The sequence below is a fragment of the Marmota marmota genome, unplaced genomic scaffold, assembly GCF_001458135.2.
Source record: "Marmota marmota marmota unplaced genomic scaffold, marMar, whole genome shotgun sequence".
Classification (NCBI taxonomy): domain Eukaryota; kingdom Metazoa; phylum Chordata; class Mammalia; order Rodentia; family Sciuridae; genus Marmota; species Marmota marmota.
This window is the reverse complement of record NW_026000142.1, coordinates 32,628,323-32,653,414: the sequence shown is the minus strand read 5'-3', so window position 1 is coordinate 32,653,414 and position 25,092 is coordinate 32,628,323. Positions and strand designations below refer to the sequence as shown.

Genomic DNA, 25,092 nt, shown 5'->3' with positions numbered 1-25,092 from the left:
TTTCTAGTGGAGAAAACAAATCAATATTGATACATTAGAAGTTTTAATTATTCCTTGCTTAATATACTACGATTCTCCAATTATTAGGACTTTTATGGGTTAGTACACTTCAAGTAAGAAAATGGAATAGGTTGATATTAAAATAACAATGATCCCCATCCTTCATGAATCCAAAACCTGTATCTTAGGAGGACTATTGAGTTTTCATGTGTAAACTGCAAATAAGGGTTGTAATATATCATTCTCATTTCTCTAACCTTCTACTCCCTTTAATATATTAAAAAAAAAGTTGGTCGCAGAACCCACAATGATACGAAGTCTGTTATTTAAAAAAACTTAAAAATCTGGTGTAAATTAGTAATGTTACCAAGTAGAAAGTAGTGGCTCAATTATATCTAGGCTTTTTATGATTCTGTTTGAGATATTATCTGGCAGCACCTAGAGTACTTTACTAAGAACTGTGGAAAGGGAAAAGATGGATGGATTTCAGTGACTAATGTGAAGATATGTTTTCTGGGATGTCAAGAATGCTTTCTCTGCAATGTCTATGACCAAAAAACAGATGGTACATCTCTGCCTAATGTTGTATTTATAAAAGAAAGAGTCTATAGGCATTAATAGCACATTAAGGCTGTCAGAATATGTGATTTTTGGAATCTCAGGGGATAAATGATCATTCTGGTGTTAGTAAGTAACAGCAATATTTTAATAAGCATTTTGAGAGTGAATTTAAAATAATTATTCATTGCTTTTGTCAAGTCAAAAATACGGAAGGACCATTTTACTCCACTGTATTTGATCTTGTAACTCATTGGAATGGTAAGACCAAATAGACTAGCATCTTATAGGAAAAAAAAAAAAGCTTTAAGTTGTCTTTTTTTTTGGGGGGGGGTGTGCATTAAATAATTATTTTTGGAACAAACCATAGAAAATTTTTATTTTGTTATTTTAAAAACACATTAGTATGGTTTGACCTAGTTAACACCATATGAAAGCATTTTCACTGCAGGCTAAAACAGATTTTTCTCTTCAGCTATGATGAATAATGTTAACTAAGATCCATTTTAAAAGTAGATAAATTTTAGTTTCTGTTAGCATGTTATGATGTTATGAGTGGTAACAACTATAATTATTACATACAGCATTTGGGATTCAATATGAAAACAAAACAAAAATCAACATTAAATTTCTTTTATATTTTAGAAGAATAGCTTTTGGTTGTATGTTCATGATGAGGAAAATTTCATTTTTCATTTTTTCCCCAATACAACTGCATTTATTCTAAACGCTTAAAAAAGTGTACCCTTTAATGAGGAACTTTATGCTATCTATACAATGCAGTTAAGTAAAATAGTTCTAAATCAAACTGTACCACTGAAAAAAAACTATATACATATTTTTAAATATTTGAACACTTTTAAAAAACGTGTGCCATGTAAGGGGAGGTCTATAACTTATAATTTACACATCATGCCTGTGCATGCATATGCATATGCACAAGGGCATGTTGGGATCATCGTGATGCTTAGAATTCTGTCAATGTTTGGAAGAATGAAATGAGAGCCCTCTAGCTAGAGAATCAATGAGTCTTCTAGGGAAATCTTTGATTTTCTGTGTGTTGGTAAATTATACACTGGAGGTGGTAATTTGGGTATGAGATTTTTTGAATGATACAGAAATTAATGAGGATGTGTGGAAAATCAAGTTTGAATAATTTCAAAATAAAAATTGTCTCAAGTGTTTAGACCATTTAGGTGAGGTCCTATTTTATATATGGTCAGTGGGATGGAGATATATATATATATATATATCTCACTGTTCAAATTCTGCTCTGCTGTCAATTCTTTGAGTTTGGAAGATTATATTTCAGGAGGGAAGGATATCTTATGTAACAAAAGAGTGTTCCTTGCTCACCTTGAATGTGCTAATAATCTACATGAAGTTTTTAGTTAGCTCAAGGCCTGAGCTCTAGCTTCTAGTAGAGTCCACTGGCTGATCTGGCATCATGGGAGTAAATCAAGGTTGGTTGCCTTTATATTATCATCACCCTAAAGGACTTTGGAAGAACAGCAGAGAGGTTAATTGAAAAGAATGGCACAATGTGGGGGCTGGGGCTATAGCTCAGTGCTTGCCTCCAATGTGTGAGGCACTGGGTTTGATCCTCAACACCACATTAAAAAAATAAAATAAATAATAATAAAGATATTGTGTTCATCTACAACTAAAAAATATTTTTAAAAAAGAGTGGCACAATGTGCATGTGTGTGTTCATATGTGTACATTTACATATAAATATATACATATATGTACATATACACATATGCATGTGATATATAAACCAATTCTAAACATCATTTATAGGCTTAATTTGTGCTATGATTCCAGTGTTCATGCTGAAATACCTTTTATTTATCTCACTTAGGAGTTAGGGAAGCACTTTCTTCTTGATTCATATTTTGTTTTATACTTTCTAATTGTGATATTTTTAATGAGATCCATTATTTTCTGCAGGGCTGATTACTGTACTTTCATGTTAGTTTCAGAGAGAACAGCCTGAAACTACTCAGACTTTTATGACTGAAGTAGAAATCTTATTTCTCAAGAAAGGATTTGGTGATTTCTGTTTATTTTCTGCTATGTTTGATTCTATCCTAGCCTCTACTTCTCTTAGACTAGTCATGAGGCAGGAAGTCATTCCTTGCTTGTGGCATCATCCCTTTTTGCACCTCATCCCTTTTTGTTGTCTCTTCCTCTGGTGGTGAAAAGGCTCCTTATCCTTTGCTGTGATTTGGGGAGCTGTAGACAATGTCCCTCTTCCCTCACCCATTAATCCAACTCACCTGTCTCTAAGGATGTTTTCTAGTCCTGGTGCCAACATCTCCCCTTGCTCCTAAGTGCCAAGAGCTGCCTGCAGGCCAGACTTTAGCCAAAGTTATACTGCTTGATGCTCAGTTTATATAAATGGTGCTATAAATCTGTTAACCTTTGATAGCATGAGACAATTCTTTTAGGCTTCAATTTCTGCCAACTCAGGGAATGTTTTGTCTTGGAAGGAGTTTTACAAGTCACAGTAGGGCTTTTTGAAAGGGCTAGTCTTACAAAATCTGAAAGCATAGTGAGAAAAACAGTCCAAGATGGCAATTAATTTACCTAGTGAATTTTAATCATTCATTAAACAATTAAAATGCTTAAAGGAGGCAAAATAACTTGGGGTATTTATTTTATTGTTTTTGACATCCTCTTTTTAAAGTAACTTTTGATTATGAAAATAAAATGAAATATGTTTCTCATGTTTCAGGAAGTCCTAGAATCATAATTTTGCTTCTTCGCAAGATAATTGTGCCTGGCCTAAACGATGTAGAAATAGCTGGCATATATTTGTCACTAGGCAACAAATGAGTCTTTTGGGCTGATTAAGACCCAGTGGTGTGACTGAGTCCCTTCAGATCTTTGCTCTCTGGCAACAGCAACGTCTGCATTTTCTATCAAATACTCAGTACGTGGCTTAGTGGGGATGTGCTGTGTTTCTTAACTTGGCAAAAAAACATATTATCTTTCTTTTAATGAACTTTACTTATTACTTTCAAAAGTATGTATTAATACTGAAAAGTATTTAAGAACACAGGCACAGGGGCGCGCAAGGGCACGCACACACACACACATTAAAAATGAAAGGCTAAAAGAATGATCAAAAGTGAATTAGGAGAAGACAGTTCTACTAATTGTTTCAGAAGAATTCCATAGTGGAAATCTACATCCTAGATGAAAATTTCTGCATCATGACAAAGAGGGACACTTGAAGGTACTTTTTGACTGATATAAAAAAATTTATCCTGTAGTCTGTTGAAAAATAAAAATTAGTCATTAAGATTTAGGAGAATTTTGATGTTAAAAGTGACATTTTGTTAAAATATTCAAACAATTGATTTAAAATTGAGATTATTTTTGTTTAATAAAATTTGAACAAAAAAGAAAATTTCCTAATAATTCTTATTTTTCTAGGCATTTTTACATATTATAATCTATATGGTATTTATGTATCTTAATCAACATATAACATTTCCTCATGTGATTAAACAACTTAAAGTTATTTTAAATGATTAAGTATTCTATGGATTTGTGTTTCATTATAAACATTTTCTCCTTATTAGGAATTTAGTTTGTTGTCATTGTTTTATTATTATGAACAAGTTAAACTGTTTTGAACATAAATATTTGTATTTTGAACAGTTTCCCAAGGAAAGTGTACTCATATTAAGGTTACTAAATCAGGATAAGGACCCTGCTGTATCAAATTCTCTTCAGAGCTGTGATAGCGGTTGGCATTGCCACCATTCATGCATGTGATTTCTTTCTCACTCCTGCCTCTCCAAATGTGAAAAATATCATTTAAAATAACATTTGCTAATTTGGAAGTCTAAAAATGCTTTTGTTTGATTTGTATTTCTTTGCTTCCTGGAAAATTTTTATTTTAGACATTAAATGTAAATAGATGTCTCTAATCTTGATCCAGACAAAACATTGAGCAGACAATGTTTAAAAAGGTAAAGTGCTATCAGCCATGCTCCTTTTCTTTTTATTCTAATGGGGCCACGTTGACATTGTGAGAGGCCTTGTGCAAAGTTTTTTCACTCAACCACTCTCTGAGATGGGTTTGCAGATTTGGAGATTAGTAGAATGAAAATCAGAGCTAGGTGCATTTTTCAAGCCACAAAGGTTTAACTCAGAGGCTGTCAGTGCTCTTTTTACTACACTATATTTAAATAACCTAAGGAACTAGATGACAAATACTATTTGTTCTGTGCTGTCTTAACTATAAGTTGTGTCAGTTGGTAACTGGTAGGATTTTAGTACTAACAAATTTGTAAATATGTGCATCAAATTCAGCTAACATTTGGGACCACTAGAATAACAGTGGCTGTATTGCACAGTTGAATTTATAAAAGGCTTATTGAAAGGTTTAGAAATGTAAAAGCCAGCATCATTGTACAATCTTCTTCCCAGATAAGTTCACCAGGTGGTCAGTGCTGACAGATAACAGCATATGGCTCAATGAAGAAATGATGTCCCTGTCTTCATATGTAGTGATGTGAGAGTATAAAGCATACTTGTTCAAGTTGTAAAAAATATTTTTATGCTAATACTTACAAATGATGACCATAAAAATGGTGAATGTCTCAGTGTTCCATTGGTGGTGGTAGAAGTTGAATCTTTGCTCCTACCAATGTTTTGATATTCCATTGGTGATATTCCTAGACACAGAATATTCCTGGGATTGCATATACTATGTTAGTTCTCCATAGTGGTTGTATGAATTTTTATCACAACGCATTTTGCATGTGTGCTCCTGTTTTGCTAGAGATGCATAATCTGATATAAAAGTACCTGGCCACATGTTCTTATGAGTACTATAAGTGACTCAAGTTAGGATTTTTTTTTTTTTTTTTGTACACAGATTGAATCCAGGGCTTCATGCATGCTAGGCAATTACTCTACAACTAAGTTACATCCCCAGGTCTTTAAAAATTTTTTGTTTTGAGAGATTCCCACAAAGTACCTAGGCTGGCCTTGGCCTTGAAGTTGAAACCCTTCCTGCTTCAGCCTCTAGAGTAACTGCATTATTGGTGTGCACCTAGGCATTCAGCAGGATATGTTTTAATTGTAAACTGCAGAATGGATTTCAAAGCCTTATCAGGAAAAATGTAAAAATGTCTTATTAATAATTTTTCATTAATTGTATATTGAAATAGCCATAAATTTACATATTGGGTTTTTTAATTGTTTTTTTTTTTTAAATGATCTCAGTTTTCGTTGTTACAGGTTCCCACTTGCTCTTTTGTGTAAATCATTTTTTAAAATTTTCTTAATCTGGTTTATCCTTGTCCTATGGATCTTTTGGGGTAGCAATTAGTATTTTAAAATGTGGAAAGGCTAAAAGGTTTCCTCTGGCTTCTGAATTCATTCAAGTCCAATTACTGTTGTATAAGGTTTTCATTCCTTGAATATTGCTATTATTACCATCCTGTCTTCTTATCATTTCACTTTGTAGTTGCACATGCATGTAGTATATTTGCTTCTATGTAGAATGTTTATTTCTTTATACAATAAAATATGAATATTCTTGTATTTGTTGCAATCCAATTTTCTTTTTCAGGGCTCTTTTATGTTACATAAGATAACTGGTTACTTTTGCTTGTTTCCCTGAGAAGACAGATCTCAGTACTCCCCTAGTGAACACTGCAAATGAAATCTTAGTTCTTGCTAGTTTCTATCTACTGTAGCCATTCAACCTTTAGTTCAGGACAGCCTATATTCTCCAATGTCCCCTCAGCCTCCAAATGATCTCTCTTGTTTTCTTAGAAATCTTGAGTCTACTTATAAATTCCCTGTGGCATTCAGTGAAAAGTTTAAATTTTGGATCAATTTCTACCAGAAGTCTCAGAAATACAGAATAGTTGAAATTGAATATATCATTCATTCAGTATTTTATTCATTTTTTTGATGGCTATCCATTTTACACTTAAAACTGTATTCCACATTTTGAATTACAGAAGTAAAACTCTTCCTTATAATTAGTAAAATAATGAATGAAATGTATAAAGGTAAATGAATGGCTGCTTTTCCTCTAGACACTTCTTTTAGTGGTCTGTTCAGACATGTCTTTTATTGTTTTTTGCTTTATTTTTATAATGGTTATTCAAACACAGTAACATGAAAGTATCTAAGATTTTTTAAAAGTTTTTTTGGGGGTAGTTTTTAAAATTATCTATTTTGAAGTGAATCTTCAAAAGTATGTTGCTATTGACTTCTTTTTGTCACTAAGTGGTATACTTTGGGCATTCTCACATGAATCTTTGCTGACTTACCTCATTCTGCTCTACTCTATGTGAGGTAAGTTGCTACAATTTCACACGGTCTGAACATACATTGTCTTCTTGGAAACTAAGAAATTGAGGGTATTTCTAGTTTCTGTTACTATATAAACAAAGCTGAAGTCAAATGTTTATTCATATATTTTACATTATGCTTTTATATTTAAGATAAATCCCTTGAAATGAATATATAAGGCTAAGGCAAATGGGGTTTTAAAATTTTATCAAAAATTTCTATTATTTTGTTAAAAACTGATAATAATTACAGTACTACCAACAATGTCTGTTCTTTCTTATATTTGTTAGTACATCACATTTACCAATTTCATGAGTCAGTAATTGTTGTATTATTGCATTAATTTACATTTTCCTGCCTATTTTGAAAGTAAACATTGCTGAAGTTTTATTCATATCATGAGCTTATCAATCATTTTTATTTCTCCTCTTTTATGTTGCCAATTTATACCATAGCTATTTTTTGTTGGAGGAAGTCTATGTATTTATTTATCATATTTTAGATAATTTAACCCTTTATCAAAAACTATCTTAAAATGAGTTTTCTTATCTATCACTTGTTATTTCTTTATAAAATTTTCATCCATTCATGTGGGTTGTTGTTTTTTTTCCTAATGGAAGCAAATCTTTTAATATTTTCCATGATTACCTACTTTTCTAATGGCCTTCTTCACATTTCTTTATAAGAAAAAGCTTTTGGTATTTTCTCTTAAGTATTTGTAATTTTATTTTTCACATTGAATCTCTGTCTTATTTATCTGTGCATCTTTTTTTTGGTGGAGTATTAGGTGAAGGTATAATTTCATATATTCAAAATGCACAGATGCTTGGCCCATGTCATTTACTAAATAATTTATCCTTTTCTTTTTCTGATCTGTAGTGCTACCTTTACCATGCAATACATTTACATTAAAACTGTTCACTTTTCTAAATTCTTTAGTGTATACTATTATTGTCTAGTTTATGGTATTCGTACCTTACTGTTTTTATTAGACTAGTTTTAATATTTCAATATATTCCATACCCATGCAAATCTTGGCAAAAGCATCTAGTGATAGGATTAATCTGGCCTAGGATTTAACTTTGCCCAACTTACATCTAATAAATTATCCCGTTAGGGTTTCATAGATTTTAATAGTATGCTGAAAATTCCTGGATTAGATAAAAATAACTTTATTATCAACATATAGCAAATAGCATAAAAATCAGCATGTTTGTATCAATTCTCTTTGCCCCACAGTCCCATGCAGGTGTTACAGTCTGGGTCTAAATTGGTGCTTTGCACATAGTGGGTCTGAGTCACAGGCAAGGATCACTGAGTTTGTAGGCTTTTCCTCTTTTGTAGCAAGCAGAATGCAAGAGATTACCTCAGCCCTTGAAGATGCATAATGTAAAGACAAGCCTGAGAAATGGACAGAGTAATGAGCTACCAGGGCCTTGTTGGCATATGATGCAAGATGTGTAGGGGAATAATTGGTTTCTTTATAATATTACAAATTTCTTTTTCAAATGATATGAAGTGTAAAGACCTATTATAGAAAACAGGTAAAAACGAAAGTGCATTGGTTTTGACCAACTTCACTCATTCAACTGGCAAACCCTCTTATTCTTGGATTGCTCCTGAACCAACTCCATGAAACTGCTATTAAGGAGGAATGCTTATCAAACCTACTTTAAAGAAGAAATAAATTAGACTCAGGGAAATAATGTGATCATCCTAAATTGAGACCACATTAGACTGCTACAGTACTAAATAAAAATACCCTATTTGGTAAATGTTTTTTTTTTTTTTTTCCTATCTTCATTTAAAAACATTCCTTCCTCTATTGACTCTATGTGAAGAAAAGAAGTGATGGGAAAATTAGCGAAGCTAATAATCCTGTGTTTAAGTTACCTTTTTTCCTTTTTTTTTTTTTTTTTTTGTCACTGTGACCAAAGTACCCAACAAGAACTGAAGGAAAGTTTGCCTCACAGTTTAAGAAGTCTCTCTCCTTAGACAGATGGCTTCCTGGCTCTGGGCCCAAGGAGAAGCAGCACATTATGGGGGAAAAGCCCCTTAAAGAAAAGGGGCTCAGCTCACGGCATTGCCAGGAAGCAAAGAGTGAAAGGGAATAGGCCACAGGGAAGCTGAACCCTCCCAAGGTATAACCCTAGTGACCCACCTCCTCCAGTCATGCCCCGCCTGTGGACAGTTAACCACCCACTTAGTTCCTTCAGACTAACTAGGATGAAGTGATTAGGTTACACTCTCAAAGTTTAATCATTTCACCTCTGAATATTCCTCATAATATAGGAACTTTGGGAAAATACCTCATATCCACACCATAATATCTGATATCCAAGTAAGTAAGCCCTGCTCTAGCAGAAAATACGTGCTACATAAGTTAATGTGTGTTAACACTTTCTTGCCCTATTGTGTGTGGATTGTGTCATCCCACATACTAATAAAATGTTTTATAATTTGAAAATAAATTGGATGGCATTTCCACTATACAAACAGACTTCTGACCATGACTCTGAGATTACACCTTCTTCAAATTATACAAAGCCTCCTAATCAGATGACAAAATAATGTTTCAGGTCTAAATTTGTCAGTCTTTACTATTGCTAATATAATTTACATGTAGTTTGATACTATTTACTATAGATATATTTTATCCTAGGGGAAAAGGGGATACTTGATACCATATAAGTAAATGATATAATGTATTTTGCCTTAATATTTGCTAATATTGGAAAATTATATATGTCTATGTATATATGCATATACATATATGTGTGCACATATATGTATGTGTATTTTGAATCTAAAATATAAAATTTCCTTGGGAAGAAGTTAAGACCCAGAATACCACAAAATACCTAAAATGACCTTTGTATGTCATTTGGGGAGATGGCATATACTGTTGCGCGTTCACATATAAAACTGTGAATCACATTTGTCTTGTCAATTTTTTTGAAAAATAAGTTGTAGGGACAAGGGGAAACAGAGCAAGCAGGAGAAGTCAAAAAAATGATTTACACATGGAATTAACCACAGGGATAAATATAATTTTTTTTTATTTCTGTGTGGAATGCCTAAAGTTGTACTTAAAGACAATTTGCTCCTCTGTTGTATTTTCAAAAATGGGATGAGAAATCATGTTTATGGACAGTTTTGTGTGAGAGGACATGCTGTTTCAATTTACCAATCTGGGAAACCACAGAAAGATGCTCATTTAAAGCATTTTCCAGTTTTTTAAAGTAAAAGAATAAGATTTTAGCAGCTTTTACAGGTCACAAGTCAGTAATGGTTGTAGAAGTTTACCTTTAAAATTCTGGAATTAAATTTATATTCATTTTGATTACTTTTAACCATGTTGGAGTAACAACTATCATACATTTTCTAACCATTTTCAGTTTATCTTACTAGTTTATAACTTTATAAGTGGAAATTTTTTTCAACATACCAAATATTGCCACTTCTCTCATCATCTCAAATCATAAGCAGTTTTCTTTTATACCTGCAAAAAAATAGGACTACTCTACCTGAACCACACTTCAAAGGAAAGTTAATTAGAAGATTCGATATACAGTACACCTTTTGATTGAGTAAACTGCTTGCAGGAGCACTTGTTAATTTTTTTCACTATTTCCTCAGCCTTCATGAAACTCTGTGGAATTCTTAGCATCTATTATATGTCACATATTTATCATTCTGTTCTAGTTTAATCCATCAACATACTATAATACATAAGTACTAGAAAAATAACATGCTTCATTAAAAAAATTATGCCAAAGTAATTAGGTAGGTATTACCTAAGTATACAAACCCTTTAACAATAGACTTACACAACTCATAATGGTGCCAACTGAGCCATGCAGAACAAAGGAATGAACATGTTTTGCAGTTGTTATAAAAGAAATCCTCTATATAAAAACCTTGCTCACTTTTCAGTACACTAAACCACTTGAAGTTTATGTTCTCATGTGACATAATGCACTAACTAAAGATCCCAATATAATCTGGTATTATACCTGGTTGAATAACCTAGAACAGGTTTTATTTTTTTAAGAAGTGTTGTTCATCAAAGCATAGACCACGATAATGCTATACTAAAGTCATGTTCCTTGGTCAAGAAAATTTACAAAATGCTTCACATTTAGTCCACTTATAGATATGACTTCCATGTATTAATATATTAGTGCTATGAGAAATTTTACAATAGGATATCATTTAAACTAAGTATGTTACAAATTTATTTTACTACATAATCACTTATGATTATGTATATGATCATATAGTAAATGATTATGCAGTAAAATAAATTTGTAATATACTTAGTTGTTTGAGAGAATTGGTGTTCTAGAAGACATTTGTTAGGAAATGCTGAGGTAGACATGTTTTGAAAACATTTTGTCATTATGGAAGAAATGGAAATTTGCTTGAGTTAATGAACAAACCCAGAGCAATCAAACCATGTTTGTATGTTTAAAAACAGAAACAGAGCAAATGAGAGAAATCTTCCTAATTAGATTAAATAACATTGTTTAGGGTGAATCATGAGTACATAAAAACCCATGTGAGAAAAATATCCTCAGACCCTCTTCTCATCATCTCTGCATAACTTAGAACAGTGGCTCTTTGCAAAGACTGTTGACATTCCATAAGTTTCTCATCTGTAGACTTAATTGCTTTCTTATGACCTTTTATTGTCTCATTAAAATACTAAATATGCTGACCTGTAACCTCCAAGCTAATAGCATGATGGTTTAGAGCTCTGACTCTTTGAGTTAGGACTCAACTCAAATTCTTGTCTGACCACGTATTGGCTAGTTGTATGATTTTGAGTGAGATATTATTCCTCAGGTTTTTACCTATGAAGAGTATCCTCACAGATGCAGGAGGTTTGTTTGTCCTGTTTTTGCCTTAAACAGTGCTGGACACATGGAGACCCTTAATAAACATTTCTGAATGAATGAAAGTAGAAATAACTATGACTTCAGAGTGTGGTTGTATTAGATGAAATAATCTACTTACTCTTCCCAGCCTTCCTAAGCTGACAGCATAGTATTTTAAATATTAAATAGTTCATTCTTATTTCTAGAATTCTTACCTTTGTCTCCACAGTCATAAATTATACTGTCCAGAGAACATTTCCATTGAAATAAATGTAGCAGAGAGGCTTCATGTTCCACATGGCCTGTGTTGGGTTCATCCTCTTCCCTGTGTGTTCCTCAGCTGTTCTCTGCCTTCTTGAGAAGCACCACAACTCTTCAGAATCATTTTATCCATCAGAAGCAAGGGCTTTCAATTCTGGTCAATTCTTTCTTCTAAACCTCTCTCTGTTATCTAATCTTCGTTATAAGAGACTTGTTTGCTTATCAACTTTGCTATGCAAAACACAATTTTTTTACTTGAGGAAACTCGGTTTCTCAAAGTTCAGCCTCCAAATAGTTTTGATTATTTGTGGAGTTTCTTTATTTATTAAATTCTACTGAATCTTTTTATTTTTCCCCCTATAGGACTTATGCTCAGGGCCACAAGCAGAGTGTGTGCTTTCAGTCCACCATGCCTCTGTGCAGGCCTCTAATGCTGTCCACTAACCTTGTCTTTATCTCTTCTCCATTCTTTCAGATTCATCTAAAAACTCACTTCTCCTTGTGCCCTGCTTCATGTTCTCTAATAAGCCTTCTTACTTAGCATTATGATTCTCTGTTCATTTGTATGAGCTCACCAGAATGTGAACTGGGGAACACAAGATTTAGTCTCCTCAGCACTCTTAATGCCTGTATGTGGTAGGTGATCAATACACATTTGTTTAATGAAGGAAAAACAGCCTTTTGGCAAATGGCTTGTTGAGTGAAACACATGATTTATGTTAATAGAATTATAATTGTATTTAGAAATGGCTTGAGGCTTCATTTGGTTCTATGTTGGCTGCAAGGATTTTTAAAGCCCTTGGGAAAAATTTTAAGTACTAATATGCATCTTTACTTTTTAAGGTATGGAAGGATAATAGTGAGGCAGTGCTACTTTTTACATTTGAAAAAAAATGTGTTTTTCAATTATTTGCTTATTATCTCCATGAGGCATATTCTGACTACCTTATTTAATACTATAGCTGCCTGCTGCCTTCCATAATACAGTCTTTTTACCCTGATCTTTTCTTTTGTTTACAGCTCTTACTATTGTTTAATATAATACTTAACTTATTAGTGTATTATTCCTCACTAGAATGCAAATTTTATGAATATCAGACCCTATTCCAGGTAACTAGTGCATAATATGTGCTAACCAAATGTTTGTAGAATGAAAGAATTCTAGATAGTTATTACTGATGTATTATCTGGAAGATTGGTTAGCCTCATATTTGGTTAGTTACAAATATTTTTAACCAGTTTATGAACTGATTTTGTCTTGGTATGCCTCATATTAATAGGTGAAGAAAAAAGTACATATCATAAATATTGGAAATCTTTTCAAATCTCATTTACAAAATTAGGCTCATGGGGGTAAAGTACCTTTTCTTAAGGCTGAGGGATAAGTAAATGAAAATAAGCTTCAAAGTAAAAAGACATTTGGCTTGTAAATTTATACAGTGGTTAAGATGGTTCCTATGGTGGTGATTACCTGTGCTTCAAAATCAGCTCAGCAATTTCCTAGTCATCTTTTTTAATTGATTTTTTTCTTTTAGTTATACATGACAGTAGAATCCATTTTGATAAAATTATACATGCCTATTCTTATTCTAATTAGGACCCCATTCTTGTGGATGTACATAATGGTGGGATTCACTTAGATTTTTTTCATATGTGTACATAGGAAAATCATGTCAGATTCTTTCCACCATCTTTCTTATTCCTCTCTCTCCTCCCTTCTCTTCATTCTCTTTGTCTAGTGTACTAAACTTTTCTTCTCCCATCCTCTTATTGTGGTTTAGCTTCCACATATCAATGAAATCATTCACCTTTGATTTTGGGGGTACTGACTTATTTCACTTAGCATGATAGTCTCCAGTTCCATCCATTTACTAGTAAATGTCATAACGTCATTCTTTTTTATGGCCAACAAATCTTCCATTGTGCATATATACCACAATTTCTTTATCCATGCATCTGTTGAAGCATACCTAGATTGGCTCCATAGCTTAGCTAATTTGAATTGTGCTGCTATAAATATTTATGAGGCTGCATTATTGTAGCATGCTGATTTTAAATCCTTTGGGTATGTGCCAAGGAGTGGGATAACTGGGTCAAATCTTGCTAGTACAGATTCCTTAACTTCTTTGGGCTGGGTTGTTGTAAGAATTGAAAAGTAATACATTGAGTTTTAAAAGCATATTCATGGCACTAGAAACAGCAAAATGAGCATGAGTTTTGTTAGCAACAGATGTTAGGTCCAGAAGGTGTATGGTATCAGGGTACATTTTTTTGCTAAATAGTTGAGTTAAAAATGATTTTGTTCTGCCTGAAGTGTCACCTCTAAGAGGAGTTGGGATGCTTAATAAAATGAATTTTGATGTTAAAAGGTGAGTGGGGACCTTTACTTCAAGCTTGAAAAGTTATTTCAGATTATTTTATATAATGTGATTAAAAGTAATGGGCCTTGACCAGAGAGAAAAAACAGGCCTTGATGTTGTTTTACTTGCGATATAAATGCTGCTTCTATTTTTACTTATTTGATGGGCTTTTTTCCATGGCTGTGTTATATTAATATGAATGCTTTCTTTACATATGAAAGGAGCAAAATATCTGTAAGATTTTGAAGAGAGTTTTATTGGAAGAAATTTTATCATGGAATTGCTTAAAATGAGTATACTTGGAAAGCCTTAGAAAATTGCTGACAAGCGATTACCAACAAGAATATATTGACATGAGAAAAGCTGACTGAAACTTATGGCTAAAAGTCCAAATTTATGTAGGCTGTGATCTGAGATTTATTTTATTTTCTGACATTTAAATGAATTGTTCCTACTTTTGTATTTCTACATATTTTGGATTGAGAAGTTTTATTATTATCATGACTTTTTGCTAAATGGTACCCAGTATCCAGAATTGTTATAATAATTTATCCCAGTTCTTAATAAAACAAGCAGACATTTCCTAATTAAAACACTCTGTCACTCTCAGTGAAATGTACCCATATTCAACAAATTTTCCTCATGAAATCCATCTTAGACTTGGAGATGGATTTCATCCATCTCTCACCTGAGGAAGGGCCCTTTGAAGAACTCACTTGATTAGGTTGAACCTAATTGGATAATCTATTTTTTATTTCATCATAAGTCAGCTTACCTGTGGAGCAGAATCCCATCATATTTATTGTTTTCAGCCCCTCAAAGGGCAGAGAATCAAATAAGGTATGTATACTAGAAAGCAAAAAAAAACGTGAGGATGAAGGGGTAGAATTAGAATTGTTTACCAAGCAATTAAATGGTTGGATTTCTTAAGAGAATTTTATTGAGAAGGTAATATTTATGTAATTGATTCTGTCTGGATAAATTATAAAGGAAAGAGGTTTACTTTGCTGAGAATTCTAGTCTGAGTTTGAGAGGCTGCATCTGGTGATGACTGCCTTGCAGACAGATCCTGTGTAAAAACAGGGGATCACATGGCAGTAGGTGTATGTGTGTGGTCTCTCCTTTTTCCTTTAGAGCTATCAGTATTCAATCATGGGGGCTCCATCCTGATGACCTTATTTAATCATAAACACCTCCCAAAGGCCCTGCCTCTGAACATCATAATCGGATTAAGTTTCTGCTCTCTTAATACCAAACAATGGGGATTAAATTCCAACATGAGTTTTGAAGAAGAAAAAACATATTGAAATCACAGCTCAGTGCACACATACATAAATGTATACCTGTAATTCATTGACATAGAAATGTAAAGTAGAACTGATTTACCTTAAATTCCATGGCAGGGAGAATGACTGAAAGCAGCACCTGAAGTTCTCAGGATGGCATTATCTCTCCTTTAAGGTCTCTTCATAAAATCAGTAGTGTATCACCCTCTTTATTTAGGATAGTAACAATAGGTTTATATTATCAATGTTTAATTTTTCTTTGTAATTTTATTATTAATTTATTAAATGAACTAGTTGATGTTAGAAATTAGATTGTAGAGTTTCCCCAAGGGGGTGAGGGGGACTTAATAGACTTAAGCAGCTGACTGGATGTGTGGAAGTGGAAAGATAAATATGATCCCATGGCTTTTATCCTGGGATTGGGTTAGCCATTGTAAAATCAAGGAAGATTGAAGTTATGATCAAGTAAAGTGAAAAGTTTGTGTTCAGAGGGAAGTTAGATTACTCAAATCTGGGTCACAAAAGCTATTTAAGGGATAATCATCTTGTTTTGGGTGTTGTAGAATAGAAATGATGTCAAAGTCATGAAGTTATAATATGGAAGGAAACAACATAGAAAAGCAGACAGACCTAAGAGCCGGAAAGATCAAGTTTAATTTAGGAAAGAGGAAATAGGCTAAAATAGCATAATGACTGATTAAAGAGAAAAATTAGGAAAAGGCCTTTGAAAGAAAAGGAAAAAGAAATATTTAAGGAAAACAAGTGATTAAGTGCCAACAATATGGTGATAAAATTGGTCTCTTAATAGCTGTATTATAAATTATTACAAATATTTTACTTTAAATAGGCCTGTAAAGAACATTTTGGGGTCTAATTAATAGCATTCTTTTTAAATTTATTCTTCTTAAATATACATGACAGTAGAGTATATTTTGACATACATACATGGAGTATAACTGATTCTAATTAGGATCCCATTCTTGTGGTTGTACATGATGTGGAAGTACACTGGTCATGTATTTATATATAAGCATAGGAAAGTTATGTGTGATTCATTCTATTATTTTCCTATTTCCATTCCCTGCCCTTCCTTTTATTCCCCTTTGTCTAATTCAATGCACTTCTATTCTTCCCCTCCCCATTCTCCCTTGCAGCCACAAAGAGATGTGTGGAAGTGTTAGCATCCATATATATGTTAGTATCCACATATCAGAGGAAACATCCAGCCTTTGGCTTTGGGGGATTGGCTTATTTCACTTAGCATGATAGTCATCAGACCCATTTATTTACCAGCAAATTCCATAATTCCATTCTTCTTTATGGATGAGTAATTTCTACTGTACATGTATACCACATTTTCTTTATCCATTCATCTGTTGAAGGGCACCTATGATGGTTCCATAGGTTGGCTATTATTAATAGAGCATTCTTGAAAACTTAACCAGATAAATGACTCAACAGAAAGGTCACTGCTTATTGAAGAATTTTCTTTAATAGTGAAAACAGAGTTGCAAAAGAACCTAAAACCTTACCAAGACCATCATTTCCAGCAATAGATGTATACACATAAGGAAAGCATGGCATATTGCGATTTATATCATACTTACTAAGCATTCACTCAAGTTCTAGGTTCAAAGTACTTCATGTGCAAAATTACATAAGGTTGCATTCTTATTGTCTGTTTCTGTAGAAGGGGAAACTGAGCATAGGGAAATGGCTAAGTTCACAAGCTAATATAAGACTCAGAATAGAAATTTTAACCCAGACAGTCTAGCTTTAGATTTAGAAATCTTAATTCACTCGCAAACTTCTCTTTCAAAAACTTGACAGAATGTTATGAAACCACTAAAATAATAATACCAAATAATAGTAGTATTTAAGAATTTCTATAGTTATAATACTAAGCAAAATGTGGTTTTGTTACTGTCATAGTAATTTATAAGGACTGGATAAACTTTTCTCAGGAAAAAATAAATGGATTAGATTGATGGAATTACATTCTTTTAATTTTTGTCTTTGATCTTTTAAAGCTTATGAAAATGAGAGGCTATTGAGCATTTAACTAGCTAGAATGTGAACAATGTTATGTTAATATCAGAGGAATATCATATGAGTAGGTGGATTGTACATCATCAAAATAACCATATTTGAAACAGATGCATTTTATTTGTTCTGAAGCCAGATAGCTGGAAAGATCACCTACATTAATATCAAGGTCACAGAAGATGGTTGGGGAAGTTAGACTTCAAGCTATCAGGAAGCTGCTGAAGGTCAATAGAAGTGGGATTCATATGTTGGCAGATAATGAACCAATAGATATTTCCAAAGAGGAGAGCAGTTTGTTAGGTGTTGAACCATGGTTAGAAAGTGGTAGTGGAGAGCAGGAAATATATCACTTTCCTAACTCCATCATACTTCTGGACAGGTTTTTTGAAAATCAGCCTAAGCCAAGGATAATTAGAAAAAACACTCCAGTTAAATAAATAAATAAAAACGTTATAGTGCTAAAACATGGTTTGCTTGTGGCATATTGAAAGTATAATAAAATTGGGGGTATGTAGGTATTTGTTTTGCCTGTAAAGGTATGTGGTTAAGTTCTAGGTATAGATAAGGTTATCTTAATGTGGGAGTTGGACAAGTACTTTGATAAGTAATTATTGTTTATAAGCACAACAAAGTGAGGAGGCTAAGAGGGGAAGAGGAAGTGAACAGGGACCAGTGAGAACTAAAAAGGTGTCTAAATTTCAGAATAGTTACATAGAGCTACTTCAGTTACTCACAGACGTTTCTAGCTCCAATACTTTTTGCAGCATCAGCATGGTTCAGGTGTAAATTAATGAAGGAGGTGTTTAATTTAACTGTGGATATTATTGGTGATGTATATTGATTAATCATCCCCAGATTTAAAAAGTGGAGAAAAAGAATATTACAAAATAATGCAAAGAAGGAATCTCATTAAAAATATTGAACATGAGGGGCTGGGGTGGTAGCTCAGAGGTAGACCACTTGCCTGGCACATGTGAGACACTGGGTTCAATACTCAGCACCACATACAAATAAATTTAAAAAAATAAATGTATAGAAAGTATTGAACATGCATCCTTTTCTGCTTTTGAAGATTAAAAAGTAAGTATTGAATTTAGTCTGCTTCAGAATTATGTTCTTGCATCTAGTATTCAGAAAATATTTTGTATATCATTTGTGCAATATTTTTTAATTGGCAGAATTTATATTTAAGATTTTGTTATTATATAAGATATTATAGCACATATAATGGAAAATTGAACTTTTAAAGTGGAAGTTACATGTTGAATTTTTTATGTGAATAGACTACTATTTCTTGGTATATTAAAACAATATTATAAATATTTTTTTAGAGATGGGTTTTTTGTATGTATATACACAAAGTATTTCTTTGACTTTATGTAAATTATTACTTTCTTTGCCATATTTTAATAGCTATAACTGTTGCCAAAGAATATGTACAACAAACTATAATTTGTAATTCTGTGAGTGTGTGTATGTGTAATTCAAGCCTGGTTTTGTTTATTTATGAGTTAAGTATCTTACAAGGAATAAGTTTTCTAATGAATTCAACTGGGTTTATTTTTGGCTTTTAAAACTCCAGACTGTCAACTCAAAGTTAATTTTGAAAGTGACTAGGGATTGACTTAAATAGATATTTTGGTCATGATTAATTTATAATCGAAGTCATTTAAATCTAAGCTAAGGCCAATAATAAGTAAAGAAGCAAATGCTGTTCTAATTTTTGTATTTGACAAGTGACAGAAGGGTAGACTTAGGTGAACTAGAGTGATGTTAGTCTTGAGTCAATTTTGAATTCTTTCCCAGCTCTTGATTTCAGCAGGTCCACCATGACAGTGATGGGTGGCTGTGCTCTGGAGATCTCTCCCTGTTATGTGGTCACTGACAGGATAAAGCATGTTTGCCTGGCTGAGCAGATGCTGCTCTTCTGTTGGCTTCTTTAGTAATTCTGTCACATTTCCACATCACTTGTCATTAAAATGCAGAAAATTTCTTTCTTTTAAATACTTTTCCCTTTTAAAAAAAAGGTGGAATAACAATTGGTAAGAAATATATTCCATTGTTTCAGTGTCCTGACATATCTATGAATGATTATATTTTAAGCTAATGAATCTTTTGAAAAATAAAAGCTACCCCCAAAGACAGCAGAGACTAAGAATTTGACCAGTTAAATAACCCTTGATAACTTTTGTTACAGTTAGTGGCTTGCCAAAACTATTGCCATTGATATTTACCAGGAATGGAATCTAAATCAAAAAAATTCTGGAATGTTGACTTAGATTAAAAAACAAGTAATATTACTCTACATTTATGATTAGATTGTTTTTTCTTCATTCAGTTATGAAAAGGATTCCATAGCAAGCCAGAACCTGGCTACACAGTTAGTTATATGAGGATGAGTAGAAAGGAATCACATTGACAAAGATGAAGAGCACTTATATCAATATGTATAGTGACTGTTTTTTTTCTCTTTGAAAATGCGATAAGCTTGTATTTAGTACATTTCTCCAAAGCATTTACACCCTATTTGTTTAGTGCTTCAAATATGAAACAGGCATGTAAAAATCCACAGATTAACAGACAATTTTTTAAAAAATACTGTTTAGTTATAGATGGACACAGTACCTTTATTTATTTTTCTTTATGTGATGCTGAGGATAAAACCCAGGGCCTCATGTTAGGCAAGTGTTACCACTGAGCCACAACACCAGCCCCTAACAGATGATTTTTAAGTGATCAAAATCGCTGAATAAAAATGATAAACCACACTACTAACAATCACAAATGTTTAATATATTAGGTCATATTGATTAAAAAGCTAATTTTTTAACCATAGAGAATAATCAGAATTTTGAATATCATTAATTATGAAGAACCTTCAATAACAGATTAGTTATACCTTTTTCATACTTATTTTCATAAATGTGCCTGGGTTTCTGAGTATATTATTAGATACATACTTCTGGAAATGTTGACCTAGTTAAAATTATTGTAGTCCATCAAAATGAAATAATCATAGGAAATAAGATTTATCTATGTTTTTTTTTCTATTCAGACATTTTATTGTTTCATAAAAAGTTTTAATTAAAAATCTAAATGCTACAGAAATTTTTTTATAAAAGCAACAGTATGACTTTTACCCTTACAAAACTTGTAATCCATGGAAACAAAAAAAAATATAAAAACGACTAATAAAATTATACAGTAGTAATTACTATAGTAATAATATGAAAAAGGTGTTATAAAAATATAGAGAAATGAAGAATTTTTTATAGAGTAGAATTTTAGCTGGCCTGGAAGGTAGACGAAGCTTTTGTGATAGAATTTGCTGTGTTTTGGTGTTTAGGAATCTGAGAATTCTTGTAATTTAGGATAATTCTCTGTTTGGTGGTTTTGGTGGGACACAGTTTTGTCCTATAATCTAGAGGGAAGGGCAAGTACCTTCCTGTGGTGGCAACACTGTCAGCATAGCATTCCTACCTGACTGTTTCTGCATCTCGATTTCTGGTTGCTGTGGCCCAGTCTGTTTCTTCTCTCTTTTCCAATATTGTGTTTCCATCTTTCTATTTTGAGAACTACATTTAGTCTTCCGTGAAAAAAAATTAAAAATGCCCCTTTTTTCCTTGTTTATCAGAACTGGATGTTTGTATTTGCCAACATGGACTGTTCTCATTCAGCTTTCAAAATTGAATTTGCCAGAAAGGATATTTCTTGACTTCTACAGTGCAAATTAAGCAAAGAGAACAGAGAAAATCCTGTAGGTAGGGCTTTCTCTTCAAATCAGAGAAGAGAGAAGGTGAGAGGAAACTATTTACTAGCTCGAAACTTTCTTGGTTCATGGAACCTTTAGTTCTTCATCATTTTTTCCTTTTGCCCCTAGGCAAAATGAAATGTCTAATATTTCCTTTAATTAAGAATTAGGAGCTAAACAACAAAATACTAGCAGTTCATGCAATGTCTGAGGGTTGTCTCTGCTGTTCTCTTGAAAATTTACATATCCTGTGCCCCTGGTAACTCACTATAGTATCTAAGGTGCCTCCACACTCTATCTGGGAAGCAGAAACCTAAAAAATTCTCAGCATTTTGTTGTTTATTTAAAAACTTACACTTCTCACTTCACACAATATTTGTATGAGATATGCAAATAAAACACTGATGTTCACAAAGTTAAGGTAGTCTAAGGATGTATAAATAGTTAATATGGCATAATTTTGAACCCAAATCTTTATTTTTATAAGGTATACTGACCATAGAAATTAGATTTCATGTTTAGGATATATAGATTTATAAGGCTAATGCAATGAAAATAAATACTCTTTTTTTTTTTTTTTAATGTGCAGAAGCTAGGCATGGTGGCATAAACTTGCCTGTAATCCCAGCAGCTAAGGAGGCTGAGGCAGGAGGATTGTAATTTCAAGGTCATCCTTAGCAATTTAGCAAGATCTTGTCCATAAAAGGAAGAAAGAAAGAAAAAAAGGCTGGTAATGTAGCTCAGTGATAAAGCACCGCTGGGTTAAATCTCCAGTACTAAATAAATGAATAAATAAATAAGCAAGCAGAAATATAACTGTCATGATGAAAAAGAGTTAGTATATTCCACGAGTAATCAAAATTTTTAAGTAATCTGTTGCTTTCCAATAGTTCTAGACCATAGATTCTATAAATAGAACGACAACATTTTGTTTGCATTGTAGTTTACACTATACAGTTTATCCTATTCTTGGTAAACAGTGTATGTTTCTTTAAGTTTCTATTTTTGTTGAAAATTAATATATAAAAGTGGTTGGTATTTTACACAAAATTTGTGCTATCATAGGAACAATTAGGGATTTGCTGTTGAAAAACTCGGAACTTCTTGAATTCTGCCTTTTGATGATTCATTTGCTCATTCTTCATTCATTCATTCAATGGACATATTTATTGAATACTTCTCTAAACATTTTATTTTGAAAGTAATATCCAAGATGTAGAAGCCTTTTTCCAAGTCTATGTTTTGATCCGGGCATTAGTTCTGTCACTTCTTCCTTGATCCTGAAACAACTGAAAGGGTAGAGTTCAATAGCATTAAGAAAGTGTTGGGTTTACAGAAATAATTCTATAATATTATAGAAGTTTAAATATTCACTTTTGAATTCAGAAAAAATATGGATGTATTTTTAGGATAATTAAAATCAGTTCCTTTTGATTGGTTTTGGAAAATATAATTAATTTCAAGTGTTAGGTACCTACTATAGCCGTGTGATAAATTTTTTTCAGACATGATTTGGGTGTCTCATTAATAGTTTATGACTAATAGTTTTCATTTATAATCACAGCTATCTTACGTAAATCTTAGATAGAGTATGTGTATTATTTTAGTGAAGAATCTGGTACATTAAATTACATAAAAGAATAAAGTGAAATGCAATATATGTGTATTTTGTTAAAGTGGCTGAAAAAAGACTTATTAAGAATTTACCACTTTGCTTACTCTTCCTAAAGAAGTTATTTTCCTTTAAAATCAATCAAGTATGATTTAAAACCAAATAAAATATTTTGAATCTACTTATGTGACCAAAGATATATACTCACATTTCTATAGCATATCCTTTAGTGTGATTTTTATTATTTTATGTCTCCCTCTTAAATTTCTAAAATTATCACGCTCTTAAACCATTTCCAGATAAATTGAAATATGAAAGTGTTGCTTCTTTTTCAAAATGTCCTGTGCTGCTAGAATATGTGTTTGAGAGAACAAAAGAGTTTAAAAGCCTAGAGGCTCTAAATGTCCTAGTGAAGAAAACAGTTTCCAATTTTATAAAGCATTCTTGGGCTAAATGTCATAATCACTTAGACAAGTCTTGGGAATCAATCGGTGCCTCAGGACATTTTTCCTAAAATTTAATTTAATTTTTTACAAAGTATAGGGAAATATCTTTATTTTGAGGAAGTGAGATTTCTTCAACTTCAAACTTTAGCTTAATGCAATAAACTCGTTTGTGCCTATAATAATTAATGATTGAGGGGAGGGTGAGGAAGGTGTCCTTGAGTTTGCTCTTGCTTAATATTTTATAATTTAGTTTTTCTTGATCTTGGGACAGCATAATAAAATCACTTTAAAATTTAAGTAATCATTACTTCCCTTTAATAATTTTATAATCAGAAAAGAACATTTGAAGTATTTACTATGGTTTGGCAAAGTTAGACATTGCATCAGTTTCTATGTCATCTTTAGTGACTGGAGTACACAGGCACCTGCCTGCCATGCTGGTTCCAATCTGTGGCAGAGACAGGAAATAGAAGGAAAATAAATGAATCCTACTAACATCGTGTGGTTCACCGAGGACTTCTCTGAGGTAAGATCATTTAGCTGAGATCAGTGAGAAGAATAAAGCCATAGAATGGGAGTAGGGTCCCTGAAAGGCAGTCCAGGCAGAAGGAATGAATGTTACAGAAAGCTCTGAATGTTACAGAAAGCCAATTGTGATTTAAGTAGAGTGAACCAGGAAAAAGTAGCATGAGATGGCACTCTCCCAGGCCTAGGAGACAGATGTTTATAAATAACCTTCATAAACAAGTACGTTGGTACAGATTGAAGTTTACCTAAGAATTACTTCCTCATTCACACAGATGTGTTTTCTGATGAGCTTGTTTTAGGGGTAAGGTGTAGATTTATTATTTGTAGTGAGCTAAGGATTATTTCTCTATTTTTCATATTTGTGGTAGTTGTAAATTACTGTAATGTTTTATTTCACCACAAATAATTTCTAGAATGCCCTTGAAAACTTGAATGTGAATGTTGTTTGTGCACAGATTAAATAGAAACATTCAGAGTCTTATTTTCTGATAACTGCATGGTTCTCAAAATTTTACATCTTGGGCTCTGCAGACCTCTCAGTACAACTTAGATAGTCCTTCACATTGTTGATGCTTTTTTTCCTTTTTTCTTTCTTTCCTTCTTTTTTTTTTGAGATAATAAATGTTTATTATTGTTTTAATATAAGCTTGAGTTACACAATGATCAACCACCAAATCTGAAGGAAAAAAAACCCTACAAGTTAATGGACAGCTGATTTTTTGTGCACTGTTATTAAGAAAGATCATGATGTACACTGTCAAGACTATGCTGTTATTATAGATATTAAAGAATCAGAACCGTATGTGGTGGCACAAACATGTAATCCCAGAGGCTTGTGAAGCTGAGGCAGGAGGATCATGAGTTCAAAGCCACCCTCAGCAATAGTGAGGTGCTAAGTAACTCAGTGAGACTATTTCTAAATAAAATACAAAATAGGGCTGGGAATATGTGTGGCTCAGTGGTTGAGTGGCCTTGGTTCAATCCCCAATAACAAAAAAAAAAAAAAAAAAAAAAAAAAAAAAAAAAAAAAAAAA

The 25,092-nt window shown here is 32.6% G+C and overlaps 1 protein-coding gene across 3 annotated transcripts in view; it reads left to right on the top strand.

The window, feature by feature from the left end:
* Window positions 1–25,092, top strand: part of Pclo (piccolo presynaptic cytomatrix protein) — a 418,833-nt gene that overhangs the window by 23,471 nt on the left and 370,270 nt on the right. The gene's annotated exons all lie outside the window — the stretch shown is intronic.